Raw genomic sequence first — 22,362 nt, 5'->3', positions numbered from 1 at the left:
CTTAGTTAATTCATTAATTAAGTAGGAATTTGTACATTATTCGGACTGTAATATTCGGACTGTACTATTCTTTTATTCGGGACTGTATATTTATTCGGACCCTCTGCGCGGGGGCACAACTGTAATAAGTGTGCGTGTGTGTGTTGTATGTCTTCCAACCCCACATCTTTCTCCCTTTTATTTATCCACTTATGATGGTTAGATTAAGGCATATTTCAATTAGCATAAAGTATGACAGCATGTTTGCATCATTCATTTGTTTTGCATGCACCGGGCTCGGCGCATCATACTAACTGCATTTGTATTTCAATTCCAAATTGAATACATGTTAGTTGTAGCATTCCATATCCCATGTTTAGAATAGCCGAGCCTGCTATAGTTTGCATTTTTGCATGTGTTGCATTAGGCATTTCTGTATACTTAGGATTCATGCATGATTTCTAATGAGTTTTGGTTCTAGCTTGGAGTACTCGGTAAGTTTTATGCTTTAGCATCCTTGCATGCGTGTGAGTGACTGCCATGAATAGCATGCTTACCATGAGGCTAAATGCTTATGTGATATAACTGCCTGAGTGCCTGTGGGTGAAGGTTAGGTTATTTGGATTGGGACAATTCATCAAATGTTTGTTTTAAGCCCACTAGATAGTGGCAAAACCATCCTTTCTAAGCCCACCTGCGGGTGGCAAAATCTGCATTTTAAGCCTACTTGCGAGTAGCAAACCATCTTTCAAATAAACAAGCATGAAATGTTTTGTTCCAATTCGGGCGACCCAGTCTATACTTATATGCTGTGCGCATCACATAGTAACCTAGGCTAATAAACCGGAATAAGAACATACAATGTTTTCAAAAATAGATATCATGATTAGTAGAGGCCGGCCTCTGACCGGGCGAGCGGGGGTGCTCACGAAGTGACCTTCCCCAATCGTACCCAAGTTCCCGAGCCGAGGCAACTTTGGTGATGACGGACACGTGGCCTTTGGCACCGAGTCAGGGTTTCCTAAATTTCCCATTAAAAAACATTTTGGTGGCGACTCTGTATCTGGCAAAGTAGTCCATATTTGGCACTTCTTTCAAAAATCAGTTTTCTCAAAACGATTTGCCGGATTTGGACTCTTTGGTTCAGATTTAGAACCGTGACTACGAAAATCGAGTTCGAACTGTAGTGAGGTCCCCCCCGCGGGCTTGTTACAACGACCCCAATAAGTGTCACGACCCCATTCCGCCCCTAGTGGAATGGTGCCGTGATGGCCAGTAATCCGAGATTACCAAAGGCCAACTTGCAAAGATTCACACACAATCAGAGTATACATATAGGGTTTACAAGTGCGGAAGCAATAAATTTAAATTTAATTAGTTCACAATAGCTGTGCATAGATTAAATGAAATGACATACATCTTAATATAGTTTACAACTTGGATACAATAAAATAAAGTACAAAATACATCTTGATCAAAAGGCTTCTCAAGCCGACATAAACAAAAAGGAGTAAACTACAAGCCAAGAAGCATGATCTTCAAGATGCTACAAAATGCGAATCCAAAACAAGTTGCAAATAATCATCTAGGCGTCGCCGCCTTCTTGCTCATCACCTACATATATATAAGAGGGGGTGAGCTTGGATACTCAGTGTATGATACCAGTAATAAAGGTTTTGCATGAATGATATTCAAGATCTCTTTTCTAAACAATACCTAGCATAACTTATACAAAATCAAGGGATGAACCAAGTCCATCAATCAAGTCTTTCAAATCTTCAAGGGAGGCTTACTAGCATCAATATAATACAAGGGATGACATTAAACAAAGGTGCTACAAAAGCTTAGAGTCCCCTAGCACGTAAGGACTTGTGCTACAAAGGTTTAGAGTCCCCTAGCACGTACGGACTTGTGCTACAAAGGTTTAGAGTCCCCTAGCACGTACGAACTTGTGCTACAAAGGTTTAGAGTCCCCTAGCACATACGGACTTGTGCTACAAAGGTTTAGAGTCCCCTAGCACATACGGACTTGTCAAGAATGTCGTCCAAAACAAGGCTAATACTTGATACACAAAGTAGGGGTATTCATTCATGCTTAACAAATACTTTTTCCAAAACAAAGCAAAGCAAAGCTTTCATCAAAACATTATAACATAACTTTATTAAAAATACCACTTACATAGTTCTTCGGGTGTAGGAATTACAAGCAAGGATCCAAGTCCTACAAACACATAATAAAGTCTACTGAATGCACTTCAATAAGACAAGATGAGATGCTCAAAGATGGATATGAAATGTATCCTTAAAGCAAGCTTTACATGACAGGAAAAGATCTCGGCATTTCTTTCAAAATCAAGTCAAAACAAAGCAAAACATGCTGGGAGTTACAACACTGCCTCTTCATCTCGGGAAAACATGCTGGGTACTAACCAGGTCTAGGCCGAGGTCCCACACGTCTTGGCCGAGGTGTGTTCCCGACGACCACATTCAAGGAAATGAAGTTTGGAAAAATCTGGGTTTCCCTCTTGAAGAACATGAAGAACAAGAACATGAAATGCTAAAATCATAACTTCTTCATTCGAAATCTGAGTTTTTATGAGATGAGTTTGAAAACATGGACTTGGGTACCCATACTTGAGGATCTTATAAAAATAAACACAAAAACATAGATCTTGATACAAACTTTTGAATCAAAACATGGTTTTTCTTCAAGAACACATGAACATCACATTCTCTTTCTAAAACAAACTTTAAATCAATGCATGGCTCATGAATCATGCTGGGTCATGCAATGCAATCGGATCAACATAAAGAATAACAAGAGTAAATCAAGATTCTAACATCAAAACACGGATTAAACGGCTCAAACTCTAAAGATCAAGCTTGGAATCTAGCTCTCTCACTCTAACTTCCTCTCCTCTTCCTAGAGCTTCTCTTTCTACCATGCAAAGGATATGACACAAAATGATATGTTTCTAACTCTACCGGTTGACTTAACCCTCAGCTGGGACATGTGATAATGGTTGATTGGATCTCCTCAAAAAGGTGACAGATTGATAAGACAAGAGCATGACAAAGTGCAAGCAATAAGTAAGGTGACAAGGGCACTTCAGCGGGTAAAGATCTCGGCTAGGACAAAGCTTCGGCAAGTAAGGTCTCGATGATCTCGGCTAGGAAGGACAACACTTGGCCTAGTTGTGCCACACCTTGGCCTAGATGTGCCACACCTCGGTCTAGATCGTACCAGTCCAGGGACAAGATCACCTTGGTATAACATCTCGGCCTAGATAATACACATCCCGGCCTTGGTGATGAACACCTCGGCCTAGATAATGACATCTCGGCCAACATGTTAGGGTGAGGGTGGAGGTCAACCAAAGTGGTTCCAAGATGGACCTAGGTGTAGGAAGTTCAAAGGTGTAACCTAGGCTTAAGATGACCTTGGCTAAACTCACACCAAGTAAGGAACAAAACATGCAAGCGACACTTATGCGAAATAAATCAAGGTTTGCAATGCAACTTAACAAAACAAGATCATGTAAATACATGCAAGCATGACTAGAGTAAAGTGAGGGTTGCTACAATAAGCCGTCATCTATAGGCATTCAAACAGTGTATCAATTAAGCAGTTAGCCTCATGGCAAGCGTGCTAGACATGGCAATATTCACACACATGCGATTATGCTAAAGCAAATAAAAGCTTACCTAGTACTCCAAGCCGAAAAAGAAACAAAGTTAGAAAAATGCATGATCCTAACTATGCAATTATGACTAATGCAACACAAGCGAAAATGCAATTAATAGGCTCGGCTACTAATATGACATATGAAATAATGAAATAGTATGCGGTCTAAGCACGTATTCAAAGAATGTATTAAACTAACAATGCAGTTAGAATGATGAACCAAGCCTCGGTGCATGCAATACAAATGGATGCAAACATGAAGTATGCTAAACGAAACGTGATGTCCCTAAACTAACCATCATAAGAAGTTAAATAAAAGGAAGAAAGACGTGGGGTTGGAAGATATACACATTATTACAGTGTTTGATCCCTCACGCAAGAGGGTGCGAATATATGTCTGAAAGTCCAAATTAAGCAAACTATTACAAAACCAAATGAACGAATAATAATTAACTTAACTAAGCTAATTAACTACTTTATTACGACTATTGAATCAATTAACTATTTTAGTTAACTAACTAATTACAAAATGAAATTTGAATAATTAATTAGCTCAACTAATTAATTACAACACTTTACAAAATAATTAGCTACAAACCAATTAATTATAACAAGATTAATTGCATTCAACAAAATGCGTAAGTGGAAATGGATGAAGGTTGCATGCACAACGCCTGAGAGCTACTCTGTCTGCCCAAGCCGCCTCTGTTTCACCTTCAGCCACTGCCTCTGTTTTTTGTAAAATTGCACTACTGGCCACACACTGAGGACCGGCCGTGCATCACTGATGGTCGGCCGGGCCTACAGATTGCCGGCCGTGCATCAATTTGGTGCAAAGCTCTGTTTTTGTGCTCTGAGGTGAACCAATGCAGACAGAGTGTCCTCAAGCTCTGTTTGTCCCTTTCTTCCTCCTCTGTCATTGGAAAGCTTCGAGGGAAGGTTGAAACTAATTCCAAATCCATTAATGAGCAAAATGATTGCTTGATGGTCTCGGATGCAATTGTGGACAAAAGTTAATAAAATGCAAAGCATAAGACCACCCATCCCTCTTGTCATAGTATGAACTCAAAGAGGGAGGTTGCAACGCTTCAAGAATCATCAAAATGTCATGGATTAGCATGCGGCGACTCTTGACACAAGGAACTTGGCATAACGTTCGGCCAAGTTAAAGCAATTTAAGCCATTTTCTTTACGTGTGTTGATCCAAGTTTTAAGCTAATTTTATTAAGCCTTGCCATTCTTTAATCTATTTGTCCATGGTGATGTTAAAGTCCTCCAAACAAGAAGTAATGTCAAACGAGAGGTTCTTCTAAAGCATGAGAGAAGGACTATACCGTTGGCAATGAATCTTCAAAAAGATTAAGCCATTAAGTAGGAGTCTTTCTTACATGTATTAAATAACCTCAATTGGTTGAAATCATTCTAAAGAATGAAAAAGAGAGGGACGGTGGATTGATTGTTAAAATTAGACTCTTAACATGGAAATGAGCAAAGGAAAGCTTGGAATAACATGTAACAAGTTATGTATGCCAACTTATGAGACCACAAATGAACTAAACAAAACATGAATCAATTTAAAAGGCTTGGACAGCCCTAAAACAGCTCTTAATATATGAAAAATATAGGCTAAAAGGTAATGAAAAAAGCCTAAAAAGCTAAACAATAAAGAGAAGAATGAAAGCTAGTAAGCAAGAACAAGGAGGGGTAGCTAACCCCTCCACTTTTGAAACTTCAAAATATGATTTTTGAACCTTTTAAAACTCTGAAAATTAGTGTAGATATCAAAGAAAAAGAGTGGAAAAGGAAGGATTTGAGCTATAGGTAAAGGTGTAGAAAGAGCAAGCTCTCTCTCTACCCTTTTGGTAGTTCTTCAAACCCAACCTTAAACACTTAAAATAGACTCAAAGCAACACAAAACAGTGAGAATTATGTTGCAAATGAAAGAAATGAAGGCAAGAGAGAAAATAACAAACTTATACCTTTCAAGAAGTAAGCTTCTTGTTTGTGATCCGAACTTAGTTTCCACTCACTCTCAAGCTTGAATTATGCTTCTCCAAGATAAACCAAGGCTCTAAGGTGGTGAGACAAGGTTGTGTATGGAGTATAGAGATGACACAAGGAAGCTAGGTTAGCTCAAAGGTTGCTTGCAATGGAAGAAGGAGGAGGGAGGAGTTCTCAAGGTGTATATAGGCTCTCTAAATTTTGTTCAACCCTCAAAACAATCACACAACTTCGTTTTTATAGAATTCAAGCTCAAAAGGTGATAAATATCTTCAAAAATGGACAACTGGCGGCCTCCCACCCAAAATAGTATTTTTCACCACCAAGGGCTGGCCGGCCATTCATAGCCACGGCCGGCCATCATTGATGCATGGCCGGGCTTTGATGCCCTTCCTTGTTCTTTAGTTCAAACTCAACTCAGAGTGGAAGAGGGCCCAAAAATGAAACTCACAAGTTCAAACAAGGTAAATGTTGAAGATTTGAGGTTATTTCGAGAGCCTGATTGAATCCGAATCGCTGTGAATTCAAAGCATACAATTCAACTTTTATCATCGAGCGTATCAAACCAAGTGCCTAAGTCTTGCGGGTGGTCAAAAATAGGGTGTCTACAACAATTGAATTAGGACAGTTTGACATCAAGTTCCAACCAATAACAACCATTAAAGCCTAAGAGTTGGTTGCCTTCGTTGGCGAGTTCTTGCGAGAAACTCACCCAATTTGCACGGTGGATCTTGCCAACCTGACTGGACAAAGGAGGGTAGGCATGACGAAAATTGTATGCCCATGCTCTCTCTAAATGATCCTAACCTACTAGTCGAACAAAGCAGGGAAGGTGTCGCGGAGGTTGTTGTGTGCCAAACCGAACAAAGTAGAGAAGGCGCTGCTGAAGTTGCACACCAAACCGTCAACTTACCAATTGAGGAGCTACCAGGACCTAGCAATGTGCTGCTAGGTTTGGAAATAACAGGACAAGCTGTTCGACCCAACAACGCATTGTCGAGGGGGAACTGGCCATGTAAGTTGCAGTCAACAAGAGTTCATTTGAAGCAAAAATAACTAAGCCGCTGAGCAAAGAAAAAGAACAATTGATCCTCCAAGAATCTTAAAACCCCTCAACATGCTAGAAGCTATTCGTTGGAGAAATTTGGAAATTTTTCGTTGATGGTGCTTCAAACAGGCACGGTGCCAGACTGCGCGTAGTTTTGATCTTGCCAGATGGTTTGGCCATAGAGAATTTAATTTCACTTGGCTTTCTTACATCAAATAACGACACAGAGTATGAGGCACTACTAGTTGGGCTGAAAAGTGCACTTTGATTAAGAGCAGCTGAGCTAATGGTGTACAATAACTCCCAGCTCATTGTTAACCAAGTATCTGAAGAGTACAAAGCCAAGGACGGTAGAATGGCCAAATACTAGGCCCTTGTAAGGGAGGAGCTCAAGAATTTCCAACTAATTAGAGTTGAGCAAATTGGCCGTGAAGAGAACAACCAAGCAAATGAACTAGTTGGTTTGGCTTCCATGGTGAGCAAATTAATACCTAGCCCTCTACTGATTGAATTCCTACTAAGGCCTAGTATTGAAGAACTAGAAGTGGTAGAAATCCTTTGTGTCGTGTTAGGTCCCTTTTGGATGGACCCTATCATAATCTTTCTGAAATACAGAGTTTTGCCGACTAACAAGAAAGAAGAAAACAAAATACGGGCAAAATCTGAGCGGTTCTGGCTCTCCCTATCTGGTGACTTGTACAAAAAATCCTTCACAGGGCCATACTTGAAATGTGGCCATCCAAGCAAAGTTGAAGATGTTCCTTTTGAAATCCATGAAGGCATATGTGAAAGCCAAATTAGCAAGAGATCTCTAGCTTAACCCGATATTTTGCAAGGGTATTAGTGGTCGTACATGTAGGTTGATGTGCAAAAGTACATGAGAAAATGTGAAAAGTGCTAGAAGTTTGCACACCAGATTTATCAACCAGCGAGAGAACTCTTTCCACTAACAAGCCTTTGGCCATTCGTAATGTGAGGGCTAAACATAGTGGGACCACTCCCAACTGTGCAGGGCAACCGCAAGTTCTTCATCGTGGCAACGGATTACTTCACCAAATGAGTGGCAGCTGAACCTCTGGTGACCATTAAGGAGAAAGATGTGAAGAAATTTGTCTGGCAGAATGTGATAACGCGGTTCGAAGTTCCTAAGGTCTTGATCTCCGAAAACAACACGCAATTTAATGGAAAACTCTTTAGAGGATTCTGCGAGGAGCTAAAGATAAAGTTCTACAATTCAACACCGTCTTATCCTTAATCAAATGGCCAAGACAAAGCATTAAACAAGACCATTTTAGACGGATTAAAAAAAAGCTAGAGAAAGCAAAGAGAAAGTGGACCGAGGAACTTCCTAACGTCCTCTCGGCTTACTGAACAACGCCTAGACGATCGACAAGGGAGACACTTTTTACCTTGGCTTACGGTATAGAGGCAGTCATCCCGCTTGAGATCAACTTGCCTACCATCCGGAGTGAAAACTTTGACCCAAACTTGAACGCCGAGGCCATAGCCCTAGAATTGGACTTCGCCAAAGAACGGAAGGAAAATGCGTTAATCCACGTCATGGCATATCAACAAGAGCTGTCTAGCAAGCACAACAAGATGGTGCATCCTAGATAGTTCAAGATTGGGGATTGGGTTTTGCGTAAAGTAATGAGTAATACCTTGGTATCGGGCAAAAGAAAATTGGGAGCAAATTGGGAAGGACCTTATAAGATAACTGGTCTAGCAAGCAAAGGGGCATACTACCTGGAAGATGTAAATAGCCAAGCCATCACCAGACCATGGAATACAGCAAATCTAAAGTTTTTTTACCTTTAGTTCAGCTCACAGTGTAGCCCCCTCCACTTCAAGATGTAATTTTTCCTAGCTTCGCTGAAAATCTATTATTGCAATGGAAAACAATGGTTCATCTCACTGGAAAAATTATTGTACTTTTTTTCTATTGTATTGCCGCCGACAAGGGGCAACAAGCCGCCGAGCTGATTTTGCTCGGCCGTTTGAGTTAATGATTTGTTCAACTTTAGGGATATCACCAAGCTAGTTGGATTGATGATTTGTTCAACTCCCAAGCTTATTGCCGAGCTGATTTTGCTCGGTAGGTTGATTTGATGATTTGTTCAACTCTAAGGATATCATCGAGCAGGTTGGGTTGATCATTTGTTCAACTCTTAAGCGTATCGTCGAGATGATTTTTCTCAGCATGTTGGGTTGATATTTTGTTCAACTCCTAAGCTTATCACTGAGATGATTTTGCTCGATGGGATGGGTTGATGATATGTTCAACTCCTAAGCTTATTGTCGAGCTGATTTTGCTCTACAGGTTAGGTTGATGATTTGTTTAACTCTTAAGCTTATCGCCGAGATGATTTTACTTGGCAAGTTGGGTTGATATATTCAACTCTTAAGCCTATTGTTGAGCTGATTTTGCTCGGCATGTTGGGTTGATGACTTGTTTAACTCTAGACTTATTACTGAGCTAAATTTGCTCGGCAGGTTGGGTTAATAGCTCAAGGTGATTCTTTTTGACTTATTATAACAAGCATGATCATAAATTTTTGGGGGGAAAACTTGGGAAATTTTCATTGACAATCAAGTGGATTACAAAAGTTGGGACAGATAGCTCGGTTACAATGTGAAAAACAAAGGGAGGAAAAAAAAAAAAAACAAAACAAAATAAACAAGTCAAACTAGAAGGGAAAGATCATTAACGAAATCCTCCCTGGTTGCGGCTTTATCTTCGTCAGTAGTAGCCTCCTTGCTCCCATGGAGCTCCTAATGAGTGGCCTCACCTTCTTCCTTGGTCTCCTCCTCTTGTAGTGCATTGAAGACATTTTCAGCATAGGGGACCATGTAGTCCGATAGGAAGTGGGGGAGGGGGGGAATGAGCGGTGAACACCTCAGTCGAAGTCCTATGGTTGAGCTTCTCCCAAGTCGCCTTCTAGCTAGATTGGAAAAAGATGTCCTTGGTGGCCTCGACCTACTTTATGTAGTTATCTTCGGCCTCCTTGAAGCCTCTGTCTTTGGCTGCCTTCTCGGCTTCAGCTATCTATTTCTTCAGCTCTTCTAGCTCGGCACGTAGCGTCCTGCTCTTGATTAGTGCTGCCAAGTTGACCAAGTAGTCTAGCGTTGTTTGGATTGGCCAGCTTAAGAGAGGCTTTGGCTCGCCCTAGTTCAGTTTCAAAATACTTTTCTTGCGTGGTAGTGTCAGTTGCTTTCTGTCATAGCTTGACAACCTAGTCCATCACAAGGTGCGTCTTTTGAATTGCCTGCAAGACGAAGGTGTTAAAAGGAAAAAATTGAGCAAATAGTTTAACAAAATTTTTGTGGAAACACTTACCCTGGTCATGGACTTCACAACAGACTTGACCATCTGGGTGTCTAGAACGTGGTCGGTCTAGGTCATGTTGCCCGGCAACAATAAAGACTTTGACAGATCGAAGGTAAGGAGGTGCTCTTTGTTTTCTTGATGGAAGTGTCAGCCCAGATGTTCTTTCCCCGATGTTTCAATTTTGGCTGCCAAGTAGGAGCAGGCTCAACTTCTTCGACCACTTGCATGGTCACAAGCTCGGCCGAAGGATCAGTTGAACGTGCTCTCTTGCCAGGCCGGCATGATTTTGTGCTTGTGGATTGAACGGCGGTGGAGGCCAAAGCTAGCATGGCCGCTGAACTTTGCCTTGCAAAAGGCGAGAGAGGCAGTCAGCTGCTCGACAACTCGGATGAGGTAGGTGTGATGAGATTCTTGATCCTGTTTCTCTTTGTCATTTCCTCTTCCTTGGTTAATCGAATTAGGGGAATGTCTAGAAGGCTTAGATTTGGTGGAGGAGAAGGCTTGGACATGAAATCAGTGACTTTGCTCTTCTAATTTGCCGAATACCAGTAGCTCAGCATGTAACTGAGCAGGTCGTTGCAGCTGTGCTTCTTGTATCTTAGCGCAGTTTTCACTGCCGCTTTGTCAAGGTTGGGATACAATGCTAGCAACTCGGCGATGCCCGTAAAAGAAGCTTATTAGCTCAGTAGAACAAGACCAAAATAAATTCACCACTTTTCGAATTTGGCTTACATGTTGAGCCCTTGTCTTTGTTTATATACCAACTGGGCACATCAACGGCTTCGTAGTTTCTAGTTACCCAGAAGAAGTTGTCATCGTGAAGGTCTTTATTTGGCATGCCGGTCACTAGACGTTCTCTGCCTAGTCTTACTTTTAAATACCAGTTAAACCCATCACTTATGTGACTGAGCATATATTGATGCAGTATCTCAGTCAGGCCTAAGTTCAAGCCGAGCCGGTGATTTAGCTCGGCAACGCCATTTATTATGCGGAAGGTATTGGTGGAAACTTATGTAGGGCACAACTTGATGCATCTTAAAAAATCGCATATCAACGGTTGTGCCGGGAAGTGAAGCCTCTCTTCTATGATGGATAGCACGGTGTAGGGGCGAGCTTTCTGTCTGTCCCAAAGAACTATCCCCTCTTTGCTGAGCTTAAAATGTACGTTAGCTAGAATGCCATACTCTTTACAGAACTCAGTTAGTGCGCCCAACTTGTTTACCTAGAAGTGATATCGCCCCATGTAGCTCAGTATAATTTGCTTAGTAGACTGTGTTGGTCAAATTATGCTACAACTGCTCGGTCTTTGAGAGCGCCTGTGTTAGTGTGCCTAGTCTTCTAGGATTCTACATAGCAGAAAAGAAAATACAGTACAGGCACACAGACGAGCTGGAGTTTTTAGCTTGCTCATTTAGAGAAGCTAGGTTTTAGCTTGGTCATTTAGAGGAGCTGGGTTTTAGCTCAGCCACTCAAACGAGTTGGGTTTTAGCTTAGTCGACAAATGAACCGAATTGTAGCTCGATTTTATAATGAGATGGATCTTAGCTCGGTTTTCCTGACAGGTCTGGGTTTAGTTCGACCGCGCGAATGTAGATTTTTAGCTCGGTTATGTTACTTGGTTCATAGCTTGGTTTCTTCCTCAAATGTGACAAACATGAAGTTTGCTCGGTCGAATTGTGATTTTGGATTAAAAGTTAATTTTTTCCTGGTCTGGCCCAGATCCATCCATATTCATCTCAGGGGATGAACAATGTGATAAATAGCCAAGACTTAGGGGTATTTAACACTAGGGGTGGTTCAAAACCCATGTAAAAACGTATTTTTAGCAAAGATTTGTGTGTTGTTATCATGATATGAAGGTGGATAATAATAGTTTAAACTTAAATACATGAAGAATGACAATGGAGGATTGAGAAAGATCAAGTAACTCACCAATTTAGGCCTCTAACGATGCTCCAAGCGGTGAGGGAAATCCGACGACAATAAAGATGTAGGATACCAGAAAGAAGTGCTCTAATTTGGGCATGAGATGCTTAGAGTCGAGGATAGGTGCTTTGGTTCACTGTGTAGGCCGCCGGTGAAGGAGATAAATAGCGGAGAACCAAAGGTTGTAGACAATGGCTATATATGTGTACAGTGCTCGAAGGGGTGCCAAGATTTGAAAAGCTTATGGGGAGCCACACCCATCATCATGACAAGATGACTCATGCCTTAGAGAAAAAATTGCATTAGAGTAGTAGGGTGCCGTGCTCTTGGAAGTGTGAGATTTGCATCGAGCAGATTAATTGACCGGGAGAGAAAAAATGAGCTCAGTTAGTCATGGTAATCCGACTTATGTTGAAGTAGACCGGATTAAGGGGCAATTAAGAGGAGAGTTTTGTGCCGAGCTATGATGGGCCAAGCTCGGCCCACTACTTTGTGGTTAGCTGGGCCACTGAAGATGGACTTGAGACTGTCGTACAGAGCTAATCGAGCTCCCTCTTAGCGACCGACATGTTTATCATGTGAATCAAGCTGAGCCAACCATGTTGTCTAGGACCGAGCAGGATCGAGTTCTGGTTAGAAAACTGTAGGGCATCTGCGTGTCTCCAACCGAGCTAGTATCTGGGTTGGGCTTTGAGTGGTAGCACTGCGCTGTATTCATGGGTAAGGATCACAGTCTAAACCGAGCTATTGCTAGCTTGGCCAAGAGTGTCCTGGTTATGTGCGTCTCGTGCCCCAACGGTTTGTGAGGGACAAATAGTAACTTATTGTAGATCGCCTGAACTTGCTTTGCGCGCAAGGGCGCGAATTGGGTTCATAGCTACTACAGTTCGGACTCCTATCACGGTTCTGAATCTAATCTCACAAAGTGCAATGTAAGACTGATAAATCACCAAAGAGTCCAAATCCGGCAAATCATTTTGGAAAATCGATTTTAATAAAAAAAACGCCAAACATGGACTGCTTTGCCAGATTTCAAAGTCGCCACCTAAATGTTTTGTTTTTTTGGGAAATTTAGGAAACCCTGACTCGTGCCTAAGGCCACGTGTTCGTCATCACCAAAGTTGCCTCGGCTCAGGAACTTGGGTACGAGAGGGGAAGGTCCTGAAATGAGTACCTCCGCTCGCTCGATCAAAGATCGGCCTCTACTAACATGATATGTTATTTTTGAAAACACATGCGTTCTTATTCCAGTTTATTGGCTAACTTACTATGTGATGCACACAACATACAAGTATAGACTCAATCGCAAGAATTGGAACAAAACATCTCATGTTTGTTTTTCGAAAATGGTTTGAAAGTGCTACTCGCAATTAGGCTAAGACGCGGATTTGCCACCCTCAAGTGGGCTTAGAAAACAACATGATTTTGCCACTCTGCAAAGTGGGCTTAAAACGCACATTTTGACGAATTGTTCTAATTCAAGCAATGAAGCCTTCATCCACAGGCATTCATCCAGTTAATCAATTAAGCAATTAGCCTCATGGCAAGCATGCTATCATGGCAGTCACTTACATACATGCAAGGATGCTAAAGCATAAACACTTATAGTGTACTCCGAGCCAAAAAAGAAGCTAATTAGAAATCATGCATGATCCTAACCATACAAGATGCCTAATGCAACGCATGCAAAAATGCAACTAAAATAGGCTCGGCTATCTAAGATGGCATATGAATGCTACACTTGATACATGTATTCAAATAGGAATTGAAATACAATGCAGTTTGAATGATGTGCCGAGCCCCGTGCATGCAATACGAATGAATGACGCACGCATGCAAAGCATAAGTATGCTAATTGAAACATGCCCTAAAACTAACCATCAAAAGTTGGTAAATAAAAGGGAGAAAGACGTGGGGTTGGAAGACATTCACACACTCACACACACTTATTACAACATTGTGCCCTCTCGACGGAGGGTTCGAATGAATTTAGCTAACTAGCTATGCTAATTAAACTAATTATTACAAACCAACTAATTAACTATGCTAAGCTAATTAATTATTACAAAACTTTGACTAATTAATCAAATTGATTAAGTTACAAAGCCAACTATAGTATGAAAAGCATCTAAATTAGGCTGCTACAGCTCTGCCTTGAACAATGAAGGATGCATGCTCGGTTTTCGCCCCGAAAAACTCTCCGGTTTGCTCTTTAGAGGCTCTGTTTGCAGGGTTTCTCCAAGAACTTGCTGCTGAAGCTTACCAAATCATTGTTGGGGAATGCACCAGTGGCTTGCCGGCCATGAATGGTGACTGCCGACCCTCCTGCCGGCCAAGGATGTGCAGTGCCGGCCACGGATGAAGAGATGCTGACCATCGATAAGGCACTGCTGGCCACTGATGTACTGAAACTCCATTCTGCAACAGAGCTCAAAATAGAGGAATGTGAGGGTCTCCCTAGGACATGTCTGTGCTATGCCACTCCATATCACTTCAAAACATCAATGGAGGGGCATCATTGGATCCAAGACCATCAATCAAGCATACAATGCATGATGGCCAAAGATCCAACTTGCATACATTTCAATGAATGCAATTCAAACAAGACTCTAAATCTACTACCTCATCATGGATGATCAAAGGCAATAGAGACCAAGGAAGATTGGCTCACTTTCATCACTTTGAGTATGAAGTGGACCAATCAACCTTGTGTTCAACATAACGTTCGGTTGAACACAATGCAATGCAAACAACATATGTAATGCATGCTCAAATGCCAAATACATTAAGCTAATAAAGAGCATCACTCAAGAGGCATGCATTATCAATCTCAAATGAATAAACCAGCTATGGACAGACCTCATGCATGCCAAAACATGGCCTAAGCATGTTGGAATGGAAGCTCAAAATGCTAGAAGAACATGCACACATGTTGGCCTATGAGCAAGGCATGATACACAACCCTCAAAAGCTATGAAGAAGTGAAGTATATGAGAGTGTGACTACACTATATGCACTGAAATTACTTGCTAAATGATGCCATACCATGCAAACATCACATGCATAACATGTTAAAGGCCTCAAAACCCAAAGCTAGGCAAGGCCCTTTACACTACAACCATACTAAGCAATGCTAAAATGACCCTAACCATTCAAAACAGATCTAAGGCAGGTCAAAATAGTGGCAAAAACATGCTAGACTTGTAGCATAGATGGCAAGAAAAATAAGCTCATGTATTGGCTTACCAATAAGGCATAATGCTCAACTTCTCAAAAGCATTGAAAGAGTGATAAACATGAAAGTATGACAGTGAAACATGCTCTGAAATCATATATCAAATGATGCTATATCACACAAATGTCACAAATAAGGCATGCTAGAGGTCTCAAAACACAAGACTAGCAAAGCCATTTGCACTATAGCCTTACAAGGCAAGCCATACATGACCAAGACCACTTAAAACAGACCTCAAACATGTTAAATCAGTGGCAAAAATGTGCTGGAGCAAAGCTAACACATGCTAGAATGATGAACAAAAACATGAAGCATGTTAGGCCAACAAGCATGATTGCACTACAAGTACGAAAAACATGCAAGAGGTGACGAAATCAGCCAAAAGCAGAGTTAAGACATGGCAAATAATGGCTAAAAACATGCTTGAACTAAGCAAATTCAAGGCACAAAGACATGCTACTTTGTAAGGCTGCAAGTACAATTACACTACAAGTACAAGAAGCATGCAAGAGGTGACCAAACCAACCCAAAACAGAGTTATGGCTGGTCTAAAAAGTCACAAAAAAGTGCTTGAACAAAGCCATAAAGAAGTAGAAACACATGCTCATTTGGTGGGCCATCAAGACAAGCAAACAAGACAAGAGGAGGGGGGACCACCCCCTCCTATTTTGAGCCTCAAAACAGGTTTTCCACCGTTGAAATTCCTCTGAAATTCAGTGGTTTTAAGGCCAAAACAAGATGATTTCAAAGGCTTTAAAAGAAGGCAAGAAACTTAGCAAATAAGCCACCAAAGAGGGTGAAACGCCCTTAACTCCAAAAACACTTTAAACTACCATTTTTAACACTTAAAAACAAAGGTTTTTGTAGTTGAAAGCTAGGCCAAAATCAGTAGGCAAAGGTGGCCAAGATTGTGTACAAAAATAAGCTTAAAGAGGGAAAACACTCACCCTTGAAGCACAACACAAGAACAACCACTTTTCTTGAGCCAAAACCACCTTTTGGAGCTCAAACCAAGTCCCAAGCTACCTCAGCCCAAAGATGATCCACTCTTGTTAAGGGTTGATAGGTTGAAGATGGATGTATGCAAGCCTTCAAGCACAAAATCCTTAGAGAGAGTGAAATCTAGAAAGGGTTTCTAGAGAGAGAGGTTCCCAAATCTTTTGCCAAATTGTTCTCCAATGTTCTCACTCTTGAATATGAGATATAAGGCTTCAATATATAGCAAAACAAGAGGCTTTGGTCGAAAATATCTCAAGAGAGACAGTTGGAACAAGCTGGAGCAAAATATTTGTCCAAAACTGCTTTTTGTCATTTATGGCCGGCACTGTACCATTGTTGGCTGGCACTTTACCATTGTTGGCCGGCAGCACACTCCCTTGGACGGCAGGGGGCCGGCATTGGCCATTCATGGCCGGCACATGGCCCAAAAATCCCATTCATGGTCATAAACTTCCACTTCTGGTTGGACAGAAAAATCTGCTTTTTGGGCCCGAATTCAACCAGACATATCTCCTTCATCTGGACTCCTTTTTAGGTCATTCTTGAGTCTAAATTGTATCCTTGGAAGTCTTCTTTCTAATGGCGGCAGCCTCACTTCAAAATTCTAAGTGTGAAAAAAGTTATTCCTATTTGAGTGAAGACTACTCAGTTTTGATTCTGCCGGGATTCATGCCCAACTGCTTCTCCAACTTGTTTTCTTCTCTCCTCTCCTCTTTTCTTCAACTCCAAACCCCTAAACAAGGTGTTTTGAAAGATTTTTTTAAAAGATTTCATCTCTCCTTCATTCATTTCCACTTTGTCCTTGCTCAGTTTATCGAAAAGCGCGACATTTAACAAAATGCGAGCGTTGGAACATCGCAGGAGAATTTTCAAAAATATTTTGAAAGAGAGGGTTTCAAGGTCTCAAAATCTTTTGATCAAGATTGTTTTAGTCCAAAAGGGGTATGAAGTTGGGATTTGACTCTCTCTTTGCTGAAGAAATCGAACCCTTGCACTGCACAACTTTCACCACCAAGTAAACCATCAGTGGCGCCCAAGTCTTCAGGGCGGTCAAAAATGGGGTGTCTACACTTATCCAAGTTAATGCTGATGGTCAAGTTGTCTGCTTCTAACAAGTACACGCGTGTAAAGGAATAAGAGAACATAATGGTCTTGCCCCAAGACAATGAGAATAATGCGCATTACGTAGATAATAGGGATATCTACTTGTATAAAAGCCATGAACCTCATAGTGGAAGGTATGCAATCTTGAATACCGAAAATACTCTCTCATTCTCCCAGATTCTCAGAGAGTACTATGTAGACCGTTGGAGGGGTTTTCCGGCAAGATACCCGCCGATTAGCTCACCTCTGTTGTGTTCGCAGGAGAGATGACACCATTAAAATGAAAAGAACACGGAGGCAAGGAGTATGGAAGTAAACAATATTTACTCCCCGTACACTATATATTATCAATCCAACCCAGCCCGATATTTGCCTACCCTTATTTCTTACGCTTTGTTGGTTGAGTTTTTTTTTTTCAAAAATAATTAGATGATTTTTTTTTAAAAAGAAGAAGAAGAAGAAGAAGAAACTCGTTTTTTTTAAATGATTTTTAAATTTTTGAAAGGAAATAATTTTGAAAAAAGTAAAAATATCTTTTATAGTGTTTAGTTTTTTCAAAATAATTTCTAATTTAAAAAAAAAAATTAAGAAAACAAGTTCATGACCAAATTTCAAAAAATGAAATCTTCCAAAAACCAAAATGCTTCTTCTCATTTAAACAAAATGTAAAAAAATTTCAATAATATTAAAGATCTTAACAAATGTACTAACAAATATACCAGTTAAATATGATGTTAAGTAGTTTCAACCTCAAGTGATGGGATACATATGCAAGTCTCACGTCTTAATTAATATATCTGTTATTATTTTTATCATTGTTAAAGTAAAATAGTTTAATAAATATTGGCAAAAAAATTACTTTAAATTTAAGGAATTTAATTAAAATAATTTTTTTCAAACTTGAAGATATGTTAATATAATTATCTTAAAAATAATAAGGAAATAAAATAAATGAACATTATGTAGTGAAATTTCATTTGCCTTCAAATGTATCAGTCATACACAAAAAGAAAAAGAAGAAAAAAAGAAAAAGAAAAAGAAAAAAAAGTGTGCAATGCCATTCTACGTGGTATCATTGACTAATAAAAAATCACAAAGTCGTTAATGGATAAGGCTTATCTCCCATTAAACTAATGAAGTTGTGGTTTCTACAGCAAAATAAGATCATTCATTGAATAGTGATGCAGCCACGTATTATCACTGTTACATCTAATATGTATTCTATGTTCTCATATTAATTTTGGTTATCAATTTAACACTATAATGTGTTAAGTACAAAAATTTGATACAATTAAAAAAAATCTAAATAAGATTCAATATGAAAGTAAGGTGGTTATAATGAGTAATTCTATTTTTACACACTAATTCTTATCAGTGCACACGCTTTATGAATACATTTTCAGTACACAAATTAAAAAATAAAAATTCTTAGTTTTTTATTCTATAATAGGAAAACTTTATGGTACCCTACCACAAATTGACATAATTTTATCACAAAATTTCGTAATATCAACCACAAAATGCGTAAACTCACCATAAATTAGCATAACAAAAAATGTCATAATCAAATCACAAATTTTTGTTACATGAACTATAAAATTTTGGATATTTTGTTATACTAATTTGTAATGAGATTACGCATTTTGTGATTAATATTATAAAATTTTATGATTAAATTATACCAATTTGTGGTAAGGTGCATATGTATATGTAATGCCCCAACCCTTCATATGTCATCGATATTGTCCATTTTGGGCCATGCCTGCACGAATTTGTTCTTTTGTTTTTCCCAGTAATTTTTCCCAGTAAGTCATCCATCCCAAAACTACTCCAGCCTAAGCACGCTTAACTGGGGAGTTCTGCTAGGGATTTCACCACCCAGAAAAAGACCTCGATGCTATATAAGAGTTGAAGGTTTTTACTTTTATAACTCAAGAACTCCCTCTCCATTCCCGATGTGAGATATCGAGACCTTACAGTATATACCCCTAAGGGAGTGCATACCATAGGCTTTCCCCTAATAATAATTTCATCTTCAATTTCAAAACCTTAGAGCATCCTTACCAGATTACCTAAATTTTACCTTAAAATATTATTAAAAAATTCATTCCTTAGTTTAGAAGTCACTTTTTCCTCTACTTTTCCCAACAAACTCCCTATTCTTTCTCTATTCTATTAACAAACTCCCAATTTTTTTTTCCTATTCTGTTAAAATATTATTTTTAATAATAAATTTAAAAGAAATAAAAATTATAAATGTGTACTTATATATATATATATATACTGTAGCAAATATTAGTTTAGGGTATGGTACAAGGGAGCTCCAACCCCCTAAAATAGGTAAGGAAATGATTTAGGGGGAGAGATGAGGATGCTCTTAGTCAATACTCCTAGCTCATCACTTTTCATCATAAATCTCCATAGCCAAACTAAAAAATAGGTGGTTTATAGCAAGAGGTATGGGGGAGTGTATGGTTCATCGCGGAGGGTGGTTGTAGGTGGAAAGAAAAAGAAGTGACGGAAGGGGATGACAGAGGAAAGAGGCGGCATTGGTGATAAATGACAGTTGTAGTGTTTTAAAATTATGATTTCAATAGAAGAAAATAAAAGTATTAGGATATTTTTATTCTAAGACAAATTTATATTGAGGAAAAATTTCATGAAGTATATCATCGTTTGGCAAAATTTTTTTTAGTTGACTTTTTGAAATTGAATTTTTTTTTAGTTTGGGATTAAAAAGTTCGTTTTGTAAAAACTTTTTGATTTTTTTTTTGACTTTTATGAGAGAAAAAGTGAAATGATTATAGTTTGAATGTGACAATCTGTCTTATTAACTTATTTAATCTATTTTATCTTTTGTGCTTTTTTAGTGATAGCCAAACGAATGTAAATTGAAAATAATTATGTGTGAAAATATAATTACCCTATCATGCTGTATTTTGTAATAATATATGAAGTGACTAATTTACCCTTTTAAGCGAAAAGGGTATTTTGGGTTGTTTTAAAAAGCTAGTTAAAAGTTGATTTTTTTGACTTTTTTTGAAAAAAAAATGAAAAAATATGAGAGATAATGTGACTAAAAATGGGTTAAAAGCCCTTTCAGCTTTTAACCATCTTCCCAAACTAGCCCTTTTATCTGCTGCAACTGCTCTCTCTCATATAGTTTTTATCCAATTTTCTTCTCCAAAATTTGATGCTTAACCTTCGTTTGGGATGTGGGTTGACTTTTTAGCTATTTTAGTCCAAGGCTAAAAAGCTTTGTTTGAGATATGTCTTTTTTGGCTTTCTTGACTTTCGTAAGAGAAAAAATGAAATGATTATGATTTGGATGAAATATTTTGTCCTATTTGATTAAAATAACCAATTTTGTTCTATATGACTATTTTAGTCCAAATGAGCATGCCAAACATTGATCCTCAGGTTCCATCCATCCCTTTCAACATGTAAACTTGCTACATAAAAGAAAAAAAAACGCAATGTTTCAATCTGCAAATCAAAATGGGAAAATCTCGTAATCTATGTACGTATGTATGTGTATATATATGTAAATTTGATATATTTCTGTTTAGTTATCATTTGGTTTAATATTAGTTTGGTGTATTTATTTACACAGGAGAACATGAATTCAGAGATGTGATTGTGCAAGTAGTGAAGATGATATTGAGAGCCATCCTTTAGATCTGTTCTAATAAAGCCCTAGAACTAAGCATGGAAAGAAGACATGAGGGAAGAGAGACTACTTGCCTAGTAAGAGGGACAAGTGTGTCATTTCAACCTAAAATATCATTCGTGAAAGGGTAATTCTATTTACAAAAAATTTCATTACATACCATTGGTCGTGTTTGTTTGGAGGTTTGAGAAGGGGGATTGTATTAGTAATTCGTGGATTCCATCTATGCTATGTTTGTTTGTAGAGAAATGATATGGAATTGCTGATCTCATAGGATTATCAATCCCCTTCTATGGTAGAATTAGCATACCCATGGGAGACGTGGGATTGTTAGTACAATCCCATTGATTATTGGCCAAAAGGTCATTTTGCCCTTTATTTTATAAAATTAATAAAGTTATGTTCTATGTGATAAGGGTTTTTACGTAATTTGCACATTTAGGCACCGTTTGGGAAGTGGTTTTGTGGGTTTTTTTTGTTATTTTAGCCACAAAAGACAAAATAGGCTATTTTAACCATAACAAACAAAACATCACATCCAATCCATAATCATTATACTCTTCTCTCATAAAAAAAGTCAAAAAAGCCAAAAAGCTCTTCCCAAACTAAACTTTTTAGCTCAAGCTAAAATAGCCAAAAAAATCAAAAAATCAAAAAGTCAACCCACTTCCTAAACCAACCCTTAATCTCAATTAACTAATATCACGACATTAGTGCACAAATAAACACATTTTATCTTATATTTCCAAACTAATACCACTACACTAATAATATTCTCACTCAATTACACCATATTCATAATTTTATTCAACCTAATCCGCCGAACAAAGAAGTCTCATATTATTTGAATATAAACTTTTGAATAAAAATCAAATATTCAGACATAAATATTTGAACAAAATATGTACTTGAATAATTTATTTTTGTTCATCAATTTATGCCAGAATATTTATCTTTTATTCGATAATTTATATGCAAACAAAACAAATTTTATGTATTGACATGGTGGCCCCATTAAGGTATTTAAAAAAGTGTTTTTTATCGTACAAATTAGTTGAAGATTCCATGGTAAAGTTGTCTATTATTGTACCAGCACTCAAAACCAATCTTTATCATTTTTTAATGTGCATTATTTTGCATTCTTTATTCAAGAAAATAGTGAGCCATTAGATTAACAGGCCAAAATTCAGTGAAGCTTAAAATATACTATTTAAAGTCTATATTGTTTAGTCAATTTTAAATTAATTTTTAATTTACAAGCTTCTCCCCAGCCTTATATTGTAAAATTATGATTCGATATTTGATCAATTTTAATTTTTTTATAAATAATTTTCTGTATAGGCCCTTCATGATAATCATATCATCGAATATCTTGAGAGAAACTATT

Source organism: Camellia sinensis, chromosome 4 (assembly GCF_055761805.1).
Source record: "Camellia sinensis isolate YWXY chromosome 4, ASM5576180v1, whole genome shotgun sequence".
NCBI classification, from domain to species: domain Eukaryota; kingdom Viridiplantae; phylum Streptophyta; class Magnoliopsida; order Ericales; family Theaceae; genus Camellia; species Camellia sinensis.
Note: the sequence above shows the minus strand (reverse complement) of the source record.